Here is an 18,212-nt window from a genome sequence, read left to right as displayed (position 1 = left end):
CTGACCCTATAAAGCAGTCCTGCGCACAGCCTGTTGGGAGAGCGTGTGCTGTGGAGCGCGCGAACGGGTTGTCAGTTCTTTTCTCAAAGAATGACGCTTTCCTTTGCTTCTGAAGCCACCTCGGTCTCCTTCAATTGGCTCCAAGGACACCAGGCCGGAGGACGCTTCTTCACGCCCCACTCCAAAGGTGGGTAACAGGTTATTTTCTATTTGTCACTGTATTACAGTGCAGTTTGGCATTTAAAAATATCTGTTTATCAAATGGAATGGCGTTTGGGAAAGGCTTAGTGAATATTCAAGTTTTTTACTTTTTGCTATTTTCATTGTTCTCGTTGGCTCATCCGGGTGTGTTGCTCTCTTGGCCCCGACCCCATGGAAGTTTTCTGAGGGCAAAGACTGATCCTAATTCCGCCCTTGAGGTCCCCAGACCCCAGCACAACACAGGGCATGTGGTGGGAGCCCAGGAGGAGAGGTCAGGTGTGACTTGGTCACTGATGGGCAACAGCTGACCACTGCAGAGACTTGAACACATATGGCACAGTTTGTAGTTTTCTTAAATTAAGAAGTAGATCCTTGAGAGAACTTTCTATTATGCATAGGTACATTTTAAAATGTGTATGTATCGTAAACGTACAGCTCAATGGAATTTCACCCATTGAACAACAGGTCTGTGTGAACAGCCACCAGATAGAGACATAGAATATTCTAGCACCCCAGAAACTCTTCTCGTACCCCCTTACACTCCATGCATTAGTTTGTTTTGTTTTGCTTTGTGGTCGTTGTAGGTGCCTTTTTTCCCCCTTTTCTTTCTTTTTCAGATTCAACCTTAGCAAATGGAATCTTGCCTATAGCCTTGGGAGAGCAAGCCCTCCTCACTGTCTGTTGCTCTGGGCCCATAAGGGGGGCTGTTGATGGAAACGCAGAAAGACAGCATTTTAATAACAAAAAATTAACGCATTTAAAAGAGCTGATGAGATACAGTTGGAGGCTAAGAACATTTACAAGAATATCATCCTACTAACCTCTTAGTACAGACCTCCACGGGAGAAAATTTATACGCGGCATTATCTGCTCCTGTGTTTAGTAGTCAATCATACATTCATTTCATCTTCATTCTTCATTCATTCCATCCAGCAAATATTTTGATTGATTGCCTGCTACAGGTCTTAGACCAATTGTGTGTGCTGGAGAGAGAGCAGGAATCAGAATCGATAAAGCCCCTGCCCTCAGGGACAGACAAACAAATAAGAAAAGCATATTGCATGTGAAATGGATGTGGTGCTACCTAGAGGGGACAGGGAACTCCAGCAAGTGGCCCTGTTTTCTGCAGGCAGTCAGAGGAGGATCTCCTACGAGGAAAGCCTTTAGAAGAGCCATACGTGGGAAGAGCATTCCAGGAAGAGGCCCCAGCAAGGGCAAAGGCTCCGAGCGAGGCTCGGGCTACCCGGCATATCTGAGGAGTGGGAATGAGACCCAAATGGTTGGAGCCAGAGGGCCAAGAGGAGGAGACTGGACGTGAGGTTAGGTTGTTTTTTTCCTTCTGTTTTTGTTTTTTGTATTGGGTCTATTTTATGGCTGGGATTTCTCCTTCTACGGGGCGGGGAGGGTGCGGGAAATATGACATCAGGATGTGTTAGGTATGCCTTAAATGTGAAAGCACAAAGAGGAGTTGACTGTGCTTCATTTTGGGGGGCATATGTTTCACCAGGTGGGAGGAGAGGCACAGTGTGGAGGGCCCCGTAGGTGATTGTTGTTGTTTACTCTGAGGGAAATGGGAAGCCATGGGAGGGTTGGGAGCCTAAGATGTACATGACCTGGACTAAAGATCACTCTGACTGCTATTGAGATATTTATAGGGGGCAAGAATGGAATCAGGAAAACAAGTTTGGAGGCTAGTACAACACTCCAGAGGAGAGAAGATTTTTTTTTCTCCCAGTTATTTATTATTGTTTAACAAACCACCCCAAAATTTGTGGCTTAAAACATCAATAGTTTATTATTTCTCATGGTTCTGTGGGCTGCCTGGGCAGTTCTTTTGCTTCACAAGTATCAGCTGGGTCCTATTTTCCTCCATCTTTGCAGGCCTAGTTTTTTTGTTTTTTGTTTTTTTAAATGTTTGCCCATATGTATTTGACCTTGTTGGCTGTGGGGTGTTTTTATGTTTCCATGAATATTCCCAAGCTTTGTTCTGGGATGCAGTTAAATGACCTGGAAATGGTTTGATTCTTTCAGGTCTTGCTTTTAAGATTTGTTTGGCAGGATCAAAGCAGCATTTAGCGTCCAAGGCTAATTATTCTCTGCTACTGAGGCAAGACAGTGTTCTGCCCACTGCCCCGGGAATTGTGAGGTGGTCCGTCTGGGCTGTGGGAGCTCCCGTGTGGTTTGCTCGAATCCAGGGTGGTTGTCTCCGAAGCCTCGAAGTTTCTTCTGGCTTGTGTGCTGACCCATAGTCAGCCGAAGACCTCACGCGCGTCCTTCGCCTGTCTCTGGAGTTCTCTCTCTCCACCCCACTCCTCTCTAGGTTCCCTGCCCTCTGAACTCAGCTGCCTCAGTCTCCCCAGCCTCTCAGCTCCACCTCTTCAGCTCAGAGTGCATCCTGCTTCTCCTGGGTTCTCCCTCCCCAAACATGTTGACTTTGAGATGCCTCTTAACCATCCCAGAGGAGATTCCTTGAAATGTTTTCTGGAAGAATCCCTCCTGACACCCCAGACTTCTCGTGTTCAAGGTGAGTCAAAGACTCAGGTGCATCTCCTACGCAATGTAACGTTGCCTGTCAAGTGATTGCCTTGACATTTGGAATCTGACTCTGGACTCAGTCTGGCAGCTGTAACTCCTTAAATTATTTGATGTACTGGGTCTTTGATTGGGTTGATGAGCCTCAAAACTTTAGCTTTGTTTCTTCCCTGATCAGGTAAAGGAAAACAATACATTGGTGATTCTGGTTATCCCTTATTTTAAATATACATGGAAGAGACTTTGCTTTTGACTAATGGGCTGCAGTGCTATTTGTTAGTAGTAGCAGCTAATGTCCTGGCATTGGTGAATGACGTAGTCTTAAAAATATTAGTTAGAAAGTATTTCAGGTATTCTTATAATATCACTCTCACTCGCCAGCTTCTATATTAGCCAAGACTCTTGCTTGCAATTCATGGAAGTCCACCTCAAACTAGCTTAAGCAAAAGTCCTAGAAGAAATCCCCTTACATAAATGGAATTTATAGGCTCCTATAGCTCAAAAGCTTAAGAGGTGGGGAGGCGGAGCCTGATTCAAACAGTCTTCAAACCTCTCTCCTTCTCTGTCTCTCTCCCTCTGTCTCTCTCTCCCTCTTAGTTCTCAATCTGGTGGGACCAAGTTTTGGTTGGCCTTAAGGTTTTGACCTGCGAGAGAAATAGAGAGCACTCTTCCCAGTATCTCTGGCAAAAGTCCTGTGGGGAAGGGGATCCCAGTTGGCCAGGCTTGGGTCCCCTGTCCGTCCTTGGTGCAGGGTCAGGAGGAGGTCAGGCCCACAGGGTGATAGTACCAGAGCAGCACTGATCTTCTGGGCCCTAGAATTCTTTGCTGTGGGGGCCGACCTGTGCATCGAAAGACATGTAACCGCACCCCTGGCCTCTACCCACTAGATGCCAGTATTAACCTCCCTCCACCCACCGTGACCGCAAAAATAACTCCAGGTATTGCCACATGTCCCCTGCTGGGCAAAATCACCCCCGTTGAGAACCAGTTCTATGGAGCGAGAGTAGTTTTCTATGGGAAGAGATGCCGGCTGGGAAAATAGGCCTGTGACCTATTCCAGTGTGTTTTCTGAGCAGAACAGAAGGAGGTGGACCAGTTGTTGGGATCTGTTAATGTACAATGAACCACTGACGGGTGCAATTTAGTGCAGTGCTTTAATTCTTACAAAATAATTTTGTGACAGGGTACATAAAAATTGGGGGATACCTGTGAATGTGTTCGAGATGTTATAAATGTTATAGCAGGACCAGAAAATTCTCTGGTGTCATGATAAAAACCAGAAACTAAGAGTGAAATACCGAGGTCTATTTTTTTTTGGCTGTGCTGCGCAGCTTGCGGGATCTTAGTTCCCTGACCAGGGATTGAACCTGGATCCCCACGAGTGGAAGCACAGAGTCGTAACCACTGGACAGCCAGGGAATTCCCATACCGAGGTCTATTTTGGCTCAATCTTGTACTAGGTGCATGATCTTTCTTAAATTATTTAATCTCCTTTAATCCTCGATTTTCTTCAATATAAAAAATGATTAATGATGTCAGACAAAACAATAATATATGTGAAAGTCCTGGGTAAACTTTAAATGGCATTCAAATTGGAGGTGTTATTTAAACGTACTTTTCAATTAATTGAACATGGACGCTACTTCGGTGATTTCTGAGTTTTTAGAATAGTGCATTCAGGTGTGTTTGGGTTTATTCTGTGACTGTGGAGCATGGTATTCTTTTTCTTATTCTCTCTCTTCCTTTTTCCTTCTCTCCCCTTTTTGGTTAACGTAGAGATGTCAACGTTATAAGAAAGAAGACGGTTATTTTTAGTTTCTAATATGTTCCAAAAGGCAAAAGAATTGCTCACCTGAGAATTATCAGTCTCTTCTGTTCCTGCTGTTTAAAAAAAAAAAAAAAGAAAAAAACATTTCCAGTTCATTTAGCTGACTGGTGGGTGAGAGTCCTAGTAATGATCCTGTCCTCAGGAAGGCAGACACTATGTTCCAACAGCGCATGGTGTATACGTTTTCAGCTTTCTGGCTCTGTTCCACCTTGGTAATAACCCACCCGGTTAATTCAGTGGGATTTAAGCTTCTGGTCTTTGTCTGAACAAATCAGAAATTTCCAGAAAACGTTTGAACAAATCGTGGAACCTAGTCATATTCAAGCGTAGAATATATCCCAGAAACAAACAGATGACCTAATCCCATGTCAGATGCAGGGGCTAAATGATTCATCTCTTAAAAGAGTCTTACAGTCAGTGTTTACTTCCCAAGTGAAAGAGAGAAAATTCGCTTCGTGATCTAAACCAGTTGTAGGAACATTTTCAGAGTGTCACCTTTTGGAGCAAACGTTGTTTGACTTTTGGATTAGATTCGTGATTTTTTACGCAAGACCGTCTTTAGAGTTTTGGGTTAAGAATGCTGTGTTTTTTTCTTTTCTGTTTGTGGAGACAGGCTTTCCTGGGTGACATCTCTTGTTGTGATCACTATTAGTGGATCGTTTTTCATACTCTTGTTTCAAATCTAACAGTTGCTGAAATGAACACATACATTTCTCAACCAGTGAAATATCTCCTAAAAGGTGCTTTCTTCTCAGCAGGAGGCTTTGGTAACTTCCGGAGAAATTCAGCATTCTTTAAGTCAGAGACTACACTAATAATCACGATTTACATGTGAACATATAAACTACAGGAAATCAGAAAGAGAGGGAGAAGAAAATTTTATGTGCTTGGCTAGGAGTCTTTGAATGTTTATAGTCTGGGAACGGATACTGTGAAAGTCTTTCTGGGATTGACATATATACACTAATATGTATAAAGTGGATAACTAATAAGAACCTGCTGTATAAAAAAATAAATTAAAATTTTTAAGAAAAGTCTTTTCTGTTGTTAGGGCCCACATTCCCACCCCACGCCCCCAATCCTCAGCCTTGGCTTTGGAGTCAAAATAGCACTCTTCTTACACTTGATAGTATTAGAGGAGATTTTTTTTTTCCCCTTGGCATATTTCTACAGCTGGAAACTAGGGAAGCAAGGAGGCTGATTAATCGCTTTCTAGCTAAGCACATTAATACTATCCTCTTGGCATCTTCCAACAGTTTCTGTTTTATTTTGCTGTAAGGACCTGTTTCCTTTCTAATGAAATTTTGGTGCGACCTTCTTGTGTGAATGCTTCTTTCTGGGCCCTTTGGGGTTTCCTTTACCAGTATTGTTTTTTCTACCAGAGAGCTAATATCGGTGGACTGCTGCAGGCCCTTGAATCGTGGGTGAGTTAGAGATGAGATGGATGCAAGCGTGTGGGGTGGGGGAACGGAGGAGTCAACCTCTGCTCTTCCGAATATGTCCTCAAATACACGTAGCTCTCCATTCATGGTGTATATGATGACTTGGCCATTCCAACTGCTGTTAAGTTTTGAAGGGCCAGTCAACAGAGATAATAATCCAAATCATTCTTCTTCTTAAAGGGTGTCTGAGAACTCTGGCCACAACCTAGTTTTTAAAAACATAACATATTAGTGATTAGAACAAAATTTTTTCCCAGGGCTCTTCTAGATAATGCCTCCCTAAATGATGGCTCAGATGTATGAGTCAGTCTCAGGAGCTGACCATTAAGCCACTGGCCAAGCTTCTATTTTTAAGAATCACTAGGAAAAACTGGAAGCAACTTTAGAAAATAAAGGAAATACTCTCTGTCCTTTCTTTTTTTTTTTTCCTTGTGGGGAATGAGAGGAGACAGTCTTTGATTCATGTACAGCCAAGATCTAGGAATAAAACAAATACAGTAGAACCCTTTCCTAAGTGGTAGGCACAGTTCTAATTCCCACAATTTAGAGATCTGTTCTACATCAAGGTTTTAGTGTATGGGGCTTGTTGTCAACCACACACTATGATCTGTGATATACCTAGGGTTGCCTGAATATGAAAGCAAAACTTTGCAATAATTTATTTTATTGGATTTGAACCCACTAAACACAGCTCTTGAGTTGTGTACACAGTCTCATTGTTCTAATAGTAAACATTGTGTCCATTGTCAAGTTTAATTAAAATGCAGTGAACCTGTGGCCACTGTGGACGATGGAATCCATGAACGGATAAATAGCTCTGAGATTGTACACACCTGACGTTTTAAGGGCTTCCTGATGATCAAAGTTCAAGCACATTTAATAGTTTCAGCAGTTGTACTGCTTCGATTTGTGTTTATTTTCATTTCCCCTGGGCAGAACTCTCTAATCTGGGCTTAACTTTTTACAACATACTTTTGAGAGGGGCTTAAATTACCCTATTCTCCTAATAGCAATACTCTTAATATGGAAGATTTTAAAAGTGTCTCTGCCCACTTGAAACAGAATTTCCACTACTGTGCATTTATTCTGTAGATACAGGAAACCCAATTATTGTTTGGAATTGAACTAGGCCCTTGAGGAACGTGAAACTCTCCTTGTTTTCTCCTCCGCCCCCCACCCATCATCAGACATGGGTTTTATTTTATAAAATTAAATAAAAATGGATGATGTGAGTGCAAATAGCTACAGGGAAGGGAAAATCTATTTGTAAGATCTTTACACTTGTGCCTAAATAAGATTGTTCTCTGATTATTTGCTGGCTGTTTATAAGGGAAAATCATTATTCCTGGCTCCTAAGTCTAGAAGTCATTCATACAAGGAGGCACAAAATATTCCAATCGTTTTTATTCCCTCAGTTTTCCTATGAGTATTCATTCAATATTTTGGCTGATAATACAGTGAAAGAACAGGCTCTAGGCAGTTTTTCTAGAAATCAAGATTTATCTACTTCTTTGGATAATCAAATATTCCTTGCTCAGAAAGGCCTTCCAAGAACAACCTTTATGAAATACTGCTAGAGCCCTCACCTCCCATCTCTCTCCATGTTCTTGCCCTGCTTTACTTTTCTTCAAAGCATTCATCAATACAGGTTATTTATTAACACCCGTATTTATCTGCTAGCTTATAAACCTCTAGAACAGCGCCACCCAACAGAAATCCAATGCAAGCCACATAGGATATTAAAAATGTTCTAGGAAACACATTCTAAAGGTAAAAAGAAATAAGTGAAATTAATTATAATAGTGTTACCGACCCAGGCCCTTGGACTGTTTAATCAATAGAAATTGCTAAGAGGCCAGACGAGAATTCCAGGCAAGCCTTTATTGGGGCTCGGGCTGCAGCACAAGGGAGTGAGAAGAAGAAACAGGTGCCTTTGCACTCTCCCTGAGAGGAGCTGCCTAGGTCCTTAAATGGGGTAATGACGGTGGGGGGGGGGCGGGTCTGTGGGGCGGGAAGGTGGCTAGCTTAGGTGGTCTGCCCACCCGCTCAGTGGTGCAGCATGCAGGGATCATACACAGTCCCCTGCTTTTGCTCCCAGCACTGCAGAAATGGCAGTTGGTTTGTGGCCTTTTTGTATCCTATTGTTCATAATTGCCCCAAATGCCCATTCTTGCAGTTATTTTAGCCCCTTAGAGTTACTTTGTATTCTGTTGCCCAGAGAGATGTTAGCCCAAGTGCAAGCACTCCGGTAGAGGGTCCCAGGTCCCAGCCTATCTCAACAGTATGTTTTATTAAACTTAATACATCCATAATATTATCACTTCAACATCAAATCAGTATAAAATGATTGCTAATGTGATATTTCATTTTCGTTTTTTGGACTAAGTCTTCAGAACCTGGTGTCTATTTTATACTCCCAGCACCTCTTAATCCCAACTGGCCACCTTTCAAGGGCTCAAGGGCCACATGTGACTTGTGGCTGCCATGTTGGACAGCATGGCTCTAGGATGTCATCTCCACATGGTTAGTGGCTTTGCTTTGTTAACTAGAGAAAATAAATACTAAGCACATTCTAAGTGCATAGTAAATAGTGAAATAGCAAATGAATATTAAAATTATAATGATCACAACTGTTTAGCCAAAGGTCTGTGTATTATATGTCATCCAGCATGCTGCAATGCCTCTGGTTTTCTCTTTTTCCTAACATTTCCCTCTTGTCTACTACTCTAAGAATATCAAAATGTAAGAAAAGTCACTGTGATCATTTATTCTGCCACTGACCTACTTTTGCTGGGAAAAGCCAAAGGCTATATCCTGTGGTGACTCTTCTGCCCTCCCACCCCTCAGAATGGACCCATTCGAGTCTTGTTTCTGCTCATTGCCTCTCCTCTTAGTTCTGTGCTCCCTCCCTTTGATAGTTCTCAAGCTCCCTAATCAGCAGTGCTTCCTATCACTTTTTAAAAGATCATACATCCCTTAATATTTGGGCAACACCTCCTTCCCTTCTCTTCCTCCTGTCAAGTCCAGTAAATAAAGAATGCATTTAGCACCTTCTTTGTGCCAGATACCATGGAAGTAGGCACTGCACATACACCTCAGGGCAGTGTAGACACTGGCCCTGCTTTTGAAGCACTTTCAGTCCAGTGGCTGAGAAAGACAAACAGTCATTACAGTGATGACACAGGAGAGTGTCATGGCAAAGGCACAGGCTCTGGGAAAAACAGGGTTCAAACCTTGGCACCACCACTTACTAAGTATATGGGCTTGAGCTGATCACATATCTCTATGCCTTAGTTTTCTCATCTGTAAAATGGAGCTAATAAAAGTATGTACCACATAGTGCTGTTGTAAGGATTAAATTATAGTCGGGTGGGGTGGGGAGAAAAAAGATTATCTACAGGCATACCTTGGTTTTTTTACACTTTGCTTTATTGCGCTTCACAGATACTGCGTTTTTTACAAATTGAAGGTTTGGGGCAACCCTGTGTCGAGCAAGTCTGTTGTTGCCATTTTCCAATGGCATCGGCTCACTTCATGTCTCTGTGTCACATTTTGGTAGTCCTCGCACTATTTCTTTTTTTTTTTTTTTTTTAATAAATTTATTTTTATTTTTGGCGGTGTTGGGTCTTCATTGCTACACACGAGATTTCTCTAGTTTCGGCGGGCGGGGGCTACTCTTCGGTGCGGTGCGCAGGCTTCTCATTGCGGAGCACGGGCTCTAGGCGCGCGGGCTTCAGTAGCTGTGGCTCTCGGGCTTAGCTGCTCCGTGGCCTGTGGGATCTTCCCGGACCAGGTCTTCAACCCGTGTCCCCTGCATTGGCAGGCAGATTCTTAACCACTGCACCACCAGGGAAGCCTTCCTTGCACTATTTTGAACTTTTTCATTATTATATTTGTTACAGTGATCTGTGACCAGTGATCTTTTTTTTTTAATTTTTATTTATTTATTTATTTATTTATGGCTGTGTTGGGTCTTCGTTTCTGTGCGAGGGCTTTCTCTAGTTGCAGCAAGCAGGGGCCACTCTTCATCGCGGTGCGCCGGCCTCTCACTATTGTGGCCTCTCTTGTTGCGGAGCACAGGCTCCAGACGCGCAGGCTCAGTAATTGTGGCTCACGGGCCTAGTTGCTCTGCGGCATGTGGAATCTTCCCAGACCAGGGCTTGAACCTGTGTCCCCTGCATTGGCAGGCAGATTCTCAACCACTGCGCCACCAGGGAAGCCCGTGACCAGTGATCTTTGATGTTACTACTGCGACTTGTTGAAGGCTCAGATGATGGTTAGCATTTTTTTAGCAATGAAGTATTTTTAATTTTATTTTTTAAGTATTTTTAAATTAGGGTATATGCATTGCTTTTTTAGACATAATGCTATTGTACACTTAACAGTATTTTAAAATTAGGGTATACGCATTTTATTTTAGACATAGTGCTCTTGCACACTTAACAGTGTAAGCATAACTTTCATATGCACTGAGAAACCAAAAAATTCACATGACTCACTTATTGCCATATTTGTTTTATTCCAGCGATCTGGAACTGAATTGGCAATATTTCCAAGGTGCCTGTGTATATCACCATTGCACCATTATACTCTTGTAAAGAGATGACCTTGGATCATTGCCAACTGTGGTTAAGAGACATGCATATCTAATGTATTAGACTTACTAGAAGAGTGTCTGGCATTAGCATATTTCTAAGTGTTAGATATTATTATTATTATCCGTATTGGAAGAAGATGGACCTTTGGGAGAATTCAGGGGGCACAGCAGCCCAGACAGTGAAGGGTCAGGTGACATTTCCTGGAGGAAACCCCATCACCAGTGAAGCCTGATGAGGAGTTTAAGGGGGAGGGAACAACATTTATAAAGACCTGGAAGCAAGAGCTCTTAACGGCAGTTTGAGGAACTGAAAAAAGTTAAAACTGCCTAAAACGCAAGCCCAGAGGCCTCTGAGGACCAGGTAGAACATATGAAACTGTTGATATTCGACACTTTTCAAACTATAAAAACGAAGGTTATTTATGGTTTAGCCTAATAGTATGGCTAACGTGAGCTGTGTAAAAAAAACAAAAACAAAAACAAAAAAAAACCAAAACAAGAGCGAGCTCCTTAATACACGGTGTGTCGTGGGACACCGGGTCTCATCGGGACACCTGCTGCCCCTCGGCTGGGAGGGCTTGTGGGGAAGAGAAGACCTGGGCCCAGGTGGCCTGGGTGCATGGCCGGCTGCAGGTGCCCTGTGGGACTGACTATACTCGGCGGTGCCCATTTTAAAAGTCCAAAGGGTGAATTTTATAGGTTGTTTTTTGATTTTTAAAACGTTAGCTCAGATTTTGGGGAGGGGGGCACAGTAGGGACCAAAGCATTTGTCGATCAAACATGGCTCCTTAACTACTAGCTGGTAATCTGCAGCCTGAGTTTAGACCTGGGGGCCAGGCGGTGGGGGTAGGAATGAGGCTGGACTTCTGAGTCCAAGACTTTTTCTTAGGAGTGAATTACTGAACATTTTCCCCACTTTCTCTGGCCCCGCCTGCTGCCATCTCTGTTCAAAGTCATTTCCTTCTGAAGCCCTCCAGTGTCTTCCCACCACACTTAGAATCACATTCAGACTCTACACCCCGGTTTATAACTCCACCCGATCTGCCCCGGCCACCTCCCCACCCTGCATGGTGTTCCTACTACACTTAATTTTTTTATTCCTGAAACCCACCAAGATCATTTTGGCCTCGGGGCTTTTGCACGAGCTATTCTGTCTGCTTGAGATACTTGTCTTTCAGATAGTCCTAAGACTGGCTCTTTCTCGTTCAGGGGTTGGCTCAAATATCACATCCTCAGAGAGGCTGTGTTGGAGGTCTCCAAAACCACTTCCGGATTTAAGGATTTGCTAGGAGGACTCCAGGACGCAGCATGGCCGTGATTTTTACAGAGAAAGGACACAAAGGAAAATGGGCAGTCAGCAAATATCCGATGGGTGGATGGATGGATGGAGGATTTTACCTGTCCCGTTGCTCAAGGGCAATGCTTACTCCCCCATCTGTACTGTCCTAAGACTTCTCTTTCAGGCTTTTCCCTTTGGCCTGTAGGTACCAACATGTGTACCCGACACGTGTGCCCAGCTGAGAGGCTGATTTCGTGAGTGAGAACAGTTGGATTTTATCCCGTCCTTGACCAGACTTCAACTTTGCAGACTGCAGTGTTTTCGGTTTATCTCGTAGCTGTGTCCTAGCATCCCCCTGCCCTTCAGCCTCCCTCTCCTCCGTCATCCCTTTGATCAATGGCATTATCCTTCTCTGGCTGAACTGTTTACACACACACACACACATTTTATAAGCACTGAAGCAGTAAAAAAGCAGAACTTTGACCCATACTCTGTCTATATTTCATGGGAAACCTTTCCAAAGAGATTCAGCTGAAAGAGTTTCTAAGAAACTCCCTCATTCCTCCCTCCCTCCCTCCCTTCCTTCCCTCCCTCCCTTCCCTCCCTCCCTTCCCTCCCTCCCTCCTTCCCTCCTTCCCTTTATCCACTTTTTTTTTCACTCTTTCATAAAACTCTGAGCCAGGCACTTTGTCAGGCATGGGAGACAGGTGTGAACAAGACAAACACCTGTGGTTTTTATCCTTAAAATCTGGCTTTCAGATGCTGCACGCATGGACACTAAGAGGTAAGGAAACAGCAAGCGGCAATCATTTTGTAAAAGGTCCCAGAGGTGAGGAAGCCACTGAGGTTATAACTGTTGGCTGCCCTACTCTGCACTCAAAGTAAGGCCACGGGTGCCAGGACTGGCCGTGTGAGGAAGTAAAAAAAAAAAAAAAAAAAAAAACACCTCTTTCCAGCTAAGAAACTTAAACGAGCACCGCTGTGTCCAGCCCTGCTCGTTCAGCCTGTGTCTGGACCTCAGTTTCTCCACCTGAGGATGGCGCTCTCCCAGGCTGTGTGGCTATGGGGTGTGTTTTCTACTTTTTTTAGTGGTTGCCCTAGAATTTGCAGTATACACTTAACGTACCTGTGCATTTACTCACATTTATAATTGATCCAAGTCCACTGCACCACTTCACAGGTAACACCAGTACCTTAACAATCCTAATTCCTCCCCCACCCCTTGCATCATTGCTGTTGTTCTCTTCACTCATGCAGAAGCGCGCGCGCACGCAGGCATACATAACTGAATACATTGTTGCTATTATTTTTTGAACAAGCTGCATCTGTTAGATCAATAAAGAATAAGAAAAATAAAGGTTTTTATTCCACCTTCACTTTTTCCTTCTCTGATGCTCTTCTTCATGTAGATCCGAGTTTCTGATTTTTTTTCCTTCTCTCTAAAGAACTTTTTAAATTTTAAATTAATTAATTAATTAATTTATTTATGGCTGTGTTGGGTCTTCGTTTCTGTGTGAGGGCCTTCTCCAGTTGTGGCGAGCGGGGGCCACTCTTCATCGCGGTGCGCGGGCCTCTCGCTATTGCGGCCTCTCTTGTTGTGGAGCACAGGCTCCAGACGCGCAGGCTCAGTAGTTGTGGCTCACGGGCCCAGTTGCTCCGCGGCATGTGGGATCCTCCCAGACCAGGGCTCGAACCCGTGTCCCCTGCATTGGCAGGCAGATTCTCAACCACTGTGCCACCAGGGAAGCCCCTAAAGAACTTCTTTTAACATGTCTTCCAAGGCTGGTCTGCTGGCAGCAAATCTTCTCAGTTTTTCTTGGTCTGAGAACATCTTCATTTCTCCTTCACTTTTGAAGGATAATTTGCCTGGAACAGAATTCTCAGTTGGTCAGTTTTTTTCTCTCTCAACGCTTTAAGTATTTCCCTCCACTCCTTTTGTGTGTTGGTTTCTAGCAAGTCAGGTGTCATCATTATCTTTGCCCATCAGTAAGGCGATTTCCCTTTCCTTCATGAGTTTTTCCTTTATTTTTGATTTTCTGCCATTTAAATATGATATGCCTAGATGTAGTTATACAATATGAAGAAATAAGATGTAGCCTAGACATAGCATTTATCCTGCCTGATGTCTCTGAGCTTCCTGGATCTGTGGTTTAGTGTCTGACATTCATTTAAGGGAAATTCCCAGTTATTAGTGCTTCAAATATTTCTTCTGTTGCTTTTTCTCTTTCTTCTCCTTCTGGTATTCCCCTTATACATATGTTATACCTTTTGTGGTTCTCCCACAGCCCTTGGAAATTCCATTGTGTTTTTTTCTTTTTTCAGTCTTCATTGTCTATGCTTCTTGGCTTATGAGGATTCTATTGATATATTGTCAAGCTCAAAGATGCTTTCCTCAGCTGTGTCCAGTCTACTAGTAAACGAATTAAAGACAACATTTCTGTTACAGTGCTTCTTATCTCTAGCATTTCCTTTTCATTCTTTCTTAGAATTTCTCTGACTCTCTGCTTACATTGCCCATCTGCTTCTACATGCTGTCTACCCAGTAGAGTCCTTAGCATCTTAATCATAGTTGTTTTAAATTCCCAGTCTGAGAATTCCAACATCCTTGCCACATCTGAGTCTGGTTCTGATGCTTGCCCTCTCTCTTTCCAAACTGTGTTTTTTGCTCTTTAGTATGCCTTGTAATTTTTTGCTGATAGCCTGACATGATGTACCCAGTAAAAGGAACTGCTATAGGTTTTTAGTAAGGTGGTGATGAGGTGGGAGGGGAGGGGGGAAGCGTTTTGTAGTCCTGTGTTTAGCTCTCAGTCTTTTTGCGAGCCTGTGCCTCTGGACTGTGAATCCCCCAATGCTTCTCAGTTCATCTTCCTCACCCCCTAAGGTGGGACAGGTGGCTAGAGTGGGCTGAAGCTGGGTATTTCCCTTCCTCCACGTGGAGAGTTATAGGGGCCTGGAGTTAGGTATTTTCCTTCTCCTAAATCAGTTAAGTTCTTATAAAATCCCAGCAGGTGAAGTCCTGGTTAAGAAGTTTCTCCTGAGGGCAGACCTTGTTAAGAGGTACAGAGTGGTCTGGCCTATTTCAGAATGCTTCCTTTTCCCCTCCCCTGCTGGAAGAATGAGGGGACTTTTCTCCAATATTCACTGTGAGTACCTGGTCCAGTAAAACAAAATGTGGGGATCCCCCCATGACTGGGTACCCCTGGAGTTTTTGACTCTCAGATGTGTCCACAGCAGCCTCCAGCAATTCATCAATTTCAATACCGGTTTCCCTATGCTGGCTGGCACTGGCTTCCACCAAGGTTGATGGTCCAATAAGTGGTGATTTTCTGTATTCAACTGTCTGTCTCCCCAATTTTGGGGCAGTGGTTTGCCCTGTGACCTCATTTCTTCTACTGATCTAAGAAGAGCTGTTAATTGTTTTCAGTTTGTTCAGCTTTTTGCCTGTTTCTTTGATGGAGAGGTGACTTCTAAGCTTCTTACATGATGGACCAGAAACCGGAAGTCTGCCCACCAGTTTTAAGAACCAAAAAAGTGACTGATTGAGAAGGTCAAGAATTTTTTTTTCGGGGCGGGGGTGGGGGTTTATTGGGTTAGAAATGGAAATTTTAGGCTTCTGTTGGAAGTTTCAAAGGTGCCTGAAAGAGAAAGTTTTGAACGATATTCTGGCCACGTGCAGGAAATGGTGATATTGCAAAGCACATGAGTCCGGGGACCAGCAAAAGGGGAGCTTGAAATCTGCTTCTCTCAACACCCTGTTGTGTGCCCCAGGTCAGTCACTTCCCTTTTCTGAGATTCCTTATCTAAAACTGGGTGTTGGGACATTTACCGGAAGCTGTTCAAGGGATTAGAGGTAATTTGTATAAAGTACATAGTAGAAGGTATATTCCCAGTTATTTTGTACATAATAGAATAGAAACATTATAGATCATTATAGACATAAAGTTTTTTCTTCCTTTTACTATGGAAAAAAACCCCTGAATGTTCACTTAGCTCGCCAAGGACACAGGAAGAGATTCAAGGTTAACACAATGCAAACCAAGCTAGAGAACGGTATGTGGAAAAGCGAATTTGAGCAATGTAGAAAACACAATTCATCATTCAGATCTGTCCGAAGATTCTGGGCACGTGGCAAAGTGTAAGAGGATGAACTTTTCCCCTCGCAGCCTTGTCTTCACTGGGAAGTTTCTCCCTTGAGGGAGTCACTTTATAATATAGTAATTGAGTAGGAAGAGAGAAATCTCTTGCTAAAAGCAGTAAGTGGCTGGGTAGCAAATCAGTTATCAGAAGCATCACTAAAAAAAAAAAGAAGTCCGTACTACTCAGCACCAGGGTATTCTTTTGTGGCTGGGAGAGTAAACTTATATAAAGCACAAAGGTACCCCCTCCCACTTTGAAAAATCTCCAACTTCTGTTTCCTCTGCACTTGGAGGGAAGCGATACACTAAAATTAAGCGGTGGCTTCTCATCGCGGTTAGCAGCCTACACTTGGAGCCAGTCTGTCCTGGGTTTGCAGCCGGGCTGGCCACCACTTGTCCTCATGTAACCTGGGGTGAATTAACCGACTTCTCCAAGCCTCCACTTCTCACCTGTAAAACGGCAGTTGTTGCAAAAATGAAATTTTGATAATCCCTGAAAAGAACTTAGCTCAGTGCTTGTGAAGGTTAGTCATCGTGATTTCTAGAAAAGGGCGGCTTCAGGACGTTTTCAGACTTGAAATCCGTCTCTGCAAACAGTGACTCAGAAAGACTTTTGAAATTAAAGGAACAATTTAGAACAGGTTTTAAAAGTTGGGAAAAGATGGCAGTGGGGACGATCAAGAGTAATCTTGCCACCTGGAAGAGAAGCCAACATCCTCCTGTGGTTTTGCTTTCCTAGAATCACTTCTGCTTCTAGCCTGGAAGTGGACAAAGATGGAGAGAGATTGGAGATGAGCAAAATGAAAGCAAAGCAAAGTGTTCCATCTTCAAGAAGGGTCCCCAGAGTTATGCAGCTTCCCAGTTCTGGGTGGAACCCAGAAGCTATTGCCTCTGAGCAGAGGGCTGGATGAGCCGATGCGTGTGAAGCCCTTAACAACAGTGTCGGGCGCCAGGTAAGCCCCGTTTCATACTGTGCTGCTGGGTCTGCTCCCCCTGACACCCACGTTCCCAAGGGGCACAGAGCTGCCCTCCAGGGAATCACACAGTTTCTCGATTTCTCAAAAATCATACTCTTTTTATAGATAAAGCACAGAAATATGCACAGTACATGAACAGATATATAGTGTATATGTGGTATTAACATATCATGGGGGGGTAATTACAAAAAACAGTCTAAAAATATTCCTTATAGGGGGGATGCAAATGAGAAACATGTTAAATAACACTGGCTAACACTGATATAACGGGCTGCGGGGGATGTGGGCGGGGCAGGCACCCAATATAAGACTAGAAATGGCGGGACCTCAGATGGCAGGAAGGTGGTGGTGGGGGATGGGAGGAGGGATTTCGTGTGTGCGGGAAGCACGTTCAAGTGGGAAAGTCCCCCTGAGTGAGCGGCATCACCCTCTTTGCTGCCGCTCCTACTTCCTAGTTGGGAAGGCAGCGTTGTGTAAGGAGGAGAGAAGGAACATCTTGGGAATTCCGGCTCTGCCATTCATTTGCTGTGTGGTCTTGGGCAAACCACTGACCTCTCTGAGCCACATCTATAATGTGAGACTAGCAATATGAGAGTCCGAGTGAAGTACCTGAGGAACAGCAAATGTTTAGTAAATGTGATGTCATTTTTACACTGTCCTCTTTGTCCTGTAAAATGGCAGATGACCCAGTAGTGTTTGAAATTTTCAGGAAGGGAAATCACTTCCTTTGAGGTGAACTCCTATCCACTGACATTTTATTCAAATTTTAGTCCCTCTGTCTTCTTTTTAACCCTCTCTTGCAAAGCTCTGGTTCTTAGTTTTCTTTTGAAATTTCCAGTAACACATGTATTAGGGATGCATTATTTGCCAAGTATCAAACACACATTATTTTATTTAATCCTCACAACAGTCCTATGAAGCCAGCACTTGATATATGTTTTTTTTTTAATTCAGCTATTCTAATAGGTTTGTAGTGGTCTCTCATTTTGGTGACTAAAGATGTTGAACATTTTTTCATTTGCTTATTTGTCATCAGTATATATTTTATTTATGCCTGTTCAAATCTTTTGCCCACTTAAAAATATTGGGTGGTTTGTTTTCTTATTATTGTAGTTTGAAAGTTTTCAAACACATATTCTGGATACGAATCCTTTGTCAGATATATGATTGGCCAACATTTTCTTCCAGTCTGTGGCTCATCTTTTCATTTTCTCAACAGT

At 43.4% G+C, this 18,212-nt stretch overlaps 1 long non-coding RNA gene across 1 annotated transcript in view; it reads left to right on the top strand.

Annotated features, from left to right (window-relative positions):
• Positions 1–1,392: 1,392 nt before the first annotated feature.
• The window catches only part of LOC132349432 (uncharacterized), a 44,856-nt gene continuing 28,036 nt past the window's right edge, over positions 1,393–18,212 (top strand). The window contains exons 1-3 of the long non-coding RNA XR_009497671.1: positions 1,393–1,520; positions 2,522–2,725; positions 16,755–16,968. This is a non-coding gene — a long non-coding RNA (uncharacterized LOC132349432). The remainder of the gene's footprint in view (positions 1,521–2,521; positions 2,726–16,754; positions 16,969–18,212) is intronic.

This window comes from Balaenoptera ricei, chromosome 15 (genome assembly GCF_028023285.1).
Source record: "Balaenoptera ricei isolate mBalRic1 chromosome 15, mBalRic1.hap2, whole genome shotgun sequence".
NCBI lineage: Eukaryota > Metazoa > Chordata > Mammalia > Artiodactyla > Balaenopteridae > Balaenoptera > Balaenoptera ricei.
Note: the sequence above shows the minus strand (reverse complement) of the source record. Positions and strands in the feature narration are given on the sequence as shown.